The 5,643-nt window shown below is 43.4% G+C and overlaps 1 long non-coding RNA gene across 1 annotated transcript; it reads left to right on the top strand.

The window, feature by feature from the left end:
* Window positions 1-712: 712 nt before the first annotated feature.
* LOC144379625 (uncharacterized) lies at window positions 713-1,417 on the top strand. The gene is made up of 3 exons (XR_013442935.1): window positions 713-896; window positions 975-1,088; window positions 1,181-1,417. It is a non-coding gene; the product is annotated as an uncharacterized LOC144379625 (long non-coding RNA).
* Window positions 1,418-5,643: the final 4,226 nt, after the last annotated feature.

Below are 5,643 nucleotides of genomic sequence, written 5' to 3'. Positions count from 1 at the left end.
CTTGCCAGAAACCATCAGAAGCTCGGGGAGAGGCCTGGAGCATGTTCTCCTTCATGGCCTTCAGACGGAACCGACCCTACTGACACCTTGATCTCCGACTTCTGGCCTCCAGAACTGGGAGAGAATACATTTGGGAGATTTAAACCCCCCAGTGTGCGGTACTTTGTCAGGGCAGCCGTGGCAAATGAATACGCCCGGTCCCCAGATCTCTGTGTGGCTCTCAGGCACATGTGGATGATATAGCAGGTGTCCAGCTCAGGTGCGTGTTCAGATTAACATGCACAGGTGCTTCAAAGAGAAGTGGACACAAAGGAAGGGGCATGTGAGTACTTGTTAATTTTTTTTAAATAACATCACATAAGTTATTATAGGAATTATTAGTTAATTCGTCTGGCTTTGCAGCCAGTATGGTATTAAAGGGAAATTTTAAAAATCCTTTAGAAAGTGTAAATGCCATTACTTATTCCAAGCACTGTCGACAAATTGTTATAATTAGAGCTATGCTGTTTTCTTCGTTTTTCTTTCAATAGTGCAATCTGGCCGTGCCTCGGGCCGTTGGGCTTCTAATAAATTATTAATCTGGGAGTTAATAATTCATGTTAATTGGTGCTGTAAGCCACTTTCTCTGGCAAACGCGAGCAAAGGTCATAACTTCTTCATCGCAAAGGTGAAACCTTTTCTAAGTTTCTTTTTCCGTGTTCTATCATGGAAATAGTAAGATATGGAAGGCAAAATTTAACCAGCTCTGGGAAAGCGGGATAATTCCAAGGGTAGAGGTCAAGAACTGCAGTCACAGTGCAGGGGCCGGCACTGCCCGCACAGCCCTGTCAGAGGGAGGCAGGCTCAGCCGACTCCGGCCCCACGGGAGCCCCCTCACGAAGGAGACTGCGACTCAGGTTTGTGACTCTACTACACCACAACGTAGAACAACTGTGAGTGTGACTCATTGTTGATCAAATCTTTTTTTTTTTCAGACGATAAAACAAGGCATTCGAGTGGCTCACCAGTGGGATTTTTCGTAATGAATGTTGATTCTGCTAAGTTACAAGGCGCAGCTTTAAGCACAGAGGGCAATTCGTTCACATGAGGTGACACCCCCGAATCCCAAGCAAATCCCTGTCACTGTTGATGTCTTTGATTTTAATTAATGTATTTCGTTCTATCCTCTTTCTACCCCCAGAAAGAATTTGAGGTAATTCTTGGTTGCAGACCACGGAAGACAAGAAACCAAAGGCTTTCTCTTAACAAATCTGCATTTACTTCTCAACTCATTGGTTCATCCTTGGGTCTATGATGGGGCTGCTAGCGGCCTAGATGTTCTGGTTTTATCCGTTTTTCAGCCTCGATAATGACTTGAATGTTTCATGTCAAGCCACAGGCTGATGCAATGAAATAAAATTTTCCCATTTGGAGAATAAAATTGTTCTTAGTAGTTTTTTTTTTTTTTTTCAATGTCTATGAGAAGACAGACGTAAACTATGCAAAGGATCGTGTCTGAAGACCGAGGATAAAATTTAAGTGCAAACTACTAGTTTAAAGAGTTTCAGGGCCAGAAGTCAAATCCTCCAGCTCTTTTTTTTTTTCCTAAAGAAAATTTGAATAACATATGCTTTTCATTGTGCTCCTATCCAGTCGTTTACATACAGGGGAAATGTATATTTGGCAACAGGTCCTATTTTTAGTTGTCCTTGAAACTTGCCCTTTGAAAATGTTTTCATTTCTGGCACATATGTATGTTTTAAGCAGAATGAAAACACAAAGCAAAAAAGAAAAATATGTACAGAAAGGAATGATTTTTCCAGCCCTGTGTAGCACAATAAGAAAGCAATCATTCAGTTGTGACTTTAAAAATGGACGGGTGCCTGGATTTTCCAAGTATTTCCTTCTAAATGACCGTTTCTCTACAGAACTGAACTAATGTAAAGAGACAGGTTGTTCTGGTGCCAGAACTGAACAAGCAAAAAAGGATGCAGGCTATATTTTCATAGGAGGAACTTGACCAAATAATACCCACTCTGTTTCCCCACAGCCTCTTGGATTGATTCAGAAGAAGGCTTCATATGCCCCCTGCATGTCTCCGAGCATGTTTTCCTGGCCTGACTCTTTATCAGCACCAGACTTCTATTATTTGCAGTCAGTAACAAAGATTCATCCTTGTATCCATCAAGCAACAAGGAGAATCTTTGTCACTTAGTGTAATTAATAGCTGTACCTCGCATGGGAAGACGGGAGAAGGACGCCCTTCGCACAGACTTTGGGTGGATTCAGAACAGGCTTCGTGGATCTTTGCTGCCTTTTGACCAACTGAAATGCTAGAACTCCAGCGGAGGTGGGAAGATGGTAAGCAAGTGTTTCCTCCGGAACCATGTGTGTCCCTAAGTCCAAGCCCTATAACTGTGGTCCAGGAGAGTTCTCTAACTTTTCCTATCAAACCAGATGAGCTTGGAGGCTCCTTTGCCACGTATGTCCCACACCCAAGCCTCGCATCCTTCCTGCTCCTACCACCACATTGTCTCCGTGAACCTCCAGACAGGTTCCATATAGGATAAAAAATAGAGATAGAAAGGAGAAATTCGGTTGTTTAAATTGCTCAATAACCCTTCAGAAAAGGTGAGTTAGGCCCTGTTTTCAAAAGGAAAGACCTGACAACTCAGGCTTGGGGAGGCGCTGGTACTTGCCCAGGGACACAGATGGAAACAGCCGAATCCAGATTCAAATCCAGGCTTCTTGGCTCACTTTGCACTGAATCATGGTCTTTTCTTTCACCCTTTGGGCTCCTGCTTTTTTATTATTTTGAGGACCCCACTTTCTCTTCTTCCTCCTCTTCCATAAAAAATGGCTGGATTTAACCCACTTGTCCCCAGACTTTTAACTTGCTGTCCCCCATGCTGGGGCAAACCCAATGTTCTCTGACACATATTCCTGGTGCCCTTAAATATGAATAGCACCTCACCATCACCCTGCTTTCAATTGCTACATCTCCAGGGTTTCTTTCCAGAGACCACTTTGTCACTTCATTTAACAAACATACACAAAGTCTAAGGCCAATGAGGGTTTTTTCCTTCTTTTCCTGCCCAAGGAGAAAGTAAACTCGTTCTTCGTTTTCTGTCCCTGATCTACAATCTCACTGAGCTTCCACCGTATCTTAGAAAAAAAAAACAAAAAACCACCTCATGTATGTTGAACTTGTCTCATCCTTCAGATATTCAGATGATGGCCCACCAGGTTTCTCACCTCTCACCTCTCAGGAATGTCCAACCCCAATTACTGGGGGTGGTTAGGTCTCTTTTCCTGCTGTGTTGTTTCCCTCTATGCAACTAGCATCAACCTAATTCCCTTCCCCTCTTCAGGGCCCAGGACTCCCTGACACTTTCCTCTGAACCTGAATGTTATCCATCCCCCTGCTCCCCGACCTCCCCCATCAATAGCTCTGTTTCAAAACCCCCAGCTCCCTCCACTTTCCCATCTTTCCAGGGACCCTTTGCAATCACCCCACAGAGCCAGCTCTGTCCTACTCCACCTAACAACATCTTCAGGCCCCCAGAGTATTGCCAGTCAACGTTCATGGTGCTCCTCATCCAATTTAGGAACCTCCCTGACCTACCTGCATTGCAATAGACTGCAGCAATAACGACTTTTGGGGGCCAGCCTCCATGAGCTGGCTCTGATTTGGGGTATATAGTTTCAGGCTGCATGCTAAGAACAGGAGTTCCTGTTAATCCCAGTGGCACTCGAGTATGATAAATTATAACACTACAAGTATGTATTAAATCCTAATTCTATATGTGTATATTAAATCAAAATCATTTCTTCCAAGCTCACAAATGCTCCTTGCTACAAAAGGTGCACCATCTTAATTCCTACCCCTAGAGCGCCACTTTCGGTTGATGTGCTCCTAAGTGAGTAAATAGTCCCTCACCCCCCAAACCCCTTTCTCACCTTACACTATTGGTTTTGTCTTATGGAAAAGATCATGAGGTTTCCTGACCCCGGTAGACAAGACAGTGAGCTTCTGGTGTTACCCTAATATCTTCCACTCATAGAATCTGCCAACCATAGAATCTTGAGCTAGAAAGCAAGCTAAAATGGAGCACTGAGAACTGAAGGACCAGCTGCCCCTAAATCCATCTGTTTAGCCCAGCCTTGGACCATGAGGTCCAGACTGAGTTGCGTTCGAGGTGCCTCAGAGGCACTTAGACATCCAAGAGGCAAATGCCACCACCAAGGCGAATTTCCTTGCCCCTTCTGCAGGTGAAATCAGGCAGGGATTTGGGAGTTATCTGGACTTCTCCTTTTCCACCATCCCCTGCCATCTCCAAGTCAGATCCAAATCCTGCTGAAGAGCTGACCTAAAGTCCCCTGAATCTGTCCTCTCCTCTCCAACCCCATCATTCCCTCTCCAGTGCACAACTAGAAATGGTATCACAGCGCCCAGACCACCTTTTAACCTGCACCCAGGGATTGTTTGAAACCCTTCCCCACCTCTCTGTTGTCTATACCATAAATTCGTGAAGACATCCAGCCTAGACAGATGGCTCAGGGGACCACTGCACCCAAGTTTTCAGTGTTGCTTCTCAGCTGGCTCTCTAGCTCACCATCCACACTAGAGACCAGGCTCTCTGCTCAACTCCATAAACGGAAGGTATTAGGATAACACCAGAAGCTGTTTTGCATCTCTTAGGGTGGCATAGAAGCCTTTCCAAGGTGTGGCCTCTGCAGAATGCTATTTACAGCAATAATGGACTGCTCCTAGCTCTCCATACCCACAAGCCTTTGTACATGTGCTCCCAGCAGGAAGATCTTTCCCTGACATTCTCACACCCTTCTACAACACCCCTCCCCCATTATTCATTGGAGGAAAAGCTATTTACGGGCTTGCTCAGCTATTACACCCTCTGAGATCTTTCTGACTGCTTCATCCTTAACCTGAACCCCAAATTCCCTCACAGAATGAAGCACACCACCTGCACACAATAGTATAATCACTTCCATTGACAACTACTCTACAAATTAGTCTGCTGACTATTTTAATATAGTGGTTATTATTCACAACATATTTTACTGGAATTGTGGTGTTACATTATTGTTTGATAAGTAGAAATGCAATATGCCTGTATATATTTTAATTTGACTCTCATGAAATTAGAAATATTTGTCCACTTTTACCTAAAGAATGTCAATTTTATAGAGCTAAATATATGTATGCATGTGTAATTTATCCTTACGTGTTGATCGACCACACAGCTAATATAATTTAACTTTTATTTGCTATGTGCAACACTTGTTATACAAAAGTTCTAAGGAAAAAGGTCAAAAACAACAAGCATGATTATCTAAACATCAAACTATATTTTATGAAACTAAGGAAGTTTCATCATTGTCATCAATCTGTGAGTCACAACAGGAAAAAGACTTGCTGGACAGAGAGAGGCCCACTGCACCTGCCTTTGAAGGAACTACACCCTCTTCTCTTTCATGGATTATTTAAATCAAGACATAAAAGTTGCTGTTCTGGAAATGAATGGATACTGTCAGCTATCATATGACAGGTAGATTTTATTTATCTTTATCTTATTCATTGTTCCCTCCCACATACACACTGAAAAAATGCCAGGGATCACTAAACATCACTGGTTGTGTGGT

This window comes from Halichoerus grypus, chromosome 1 (genome assembly GCF_964656455.1).
Source record: "Halichoerus grypus chromosome 1, mHalGry1.hap1.1, whole genome shotgun sequence".
In the NCBI taxonomy this organism is placed as follows: Eukaryota; Metazoa; Chordata; class Mammalia; order Carnivora; family Phocidae; genus Halichoerus; species Halichoerus grypus.
This window is presented reverse-complemented; position numbering and strand designations above follow the sequence as displayed.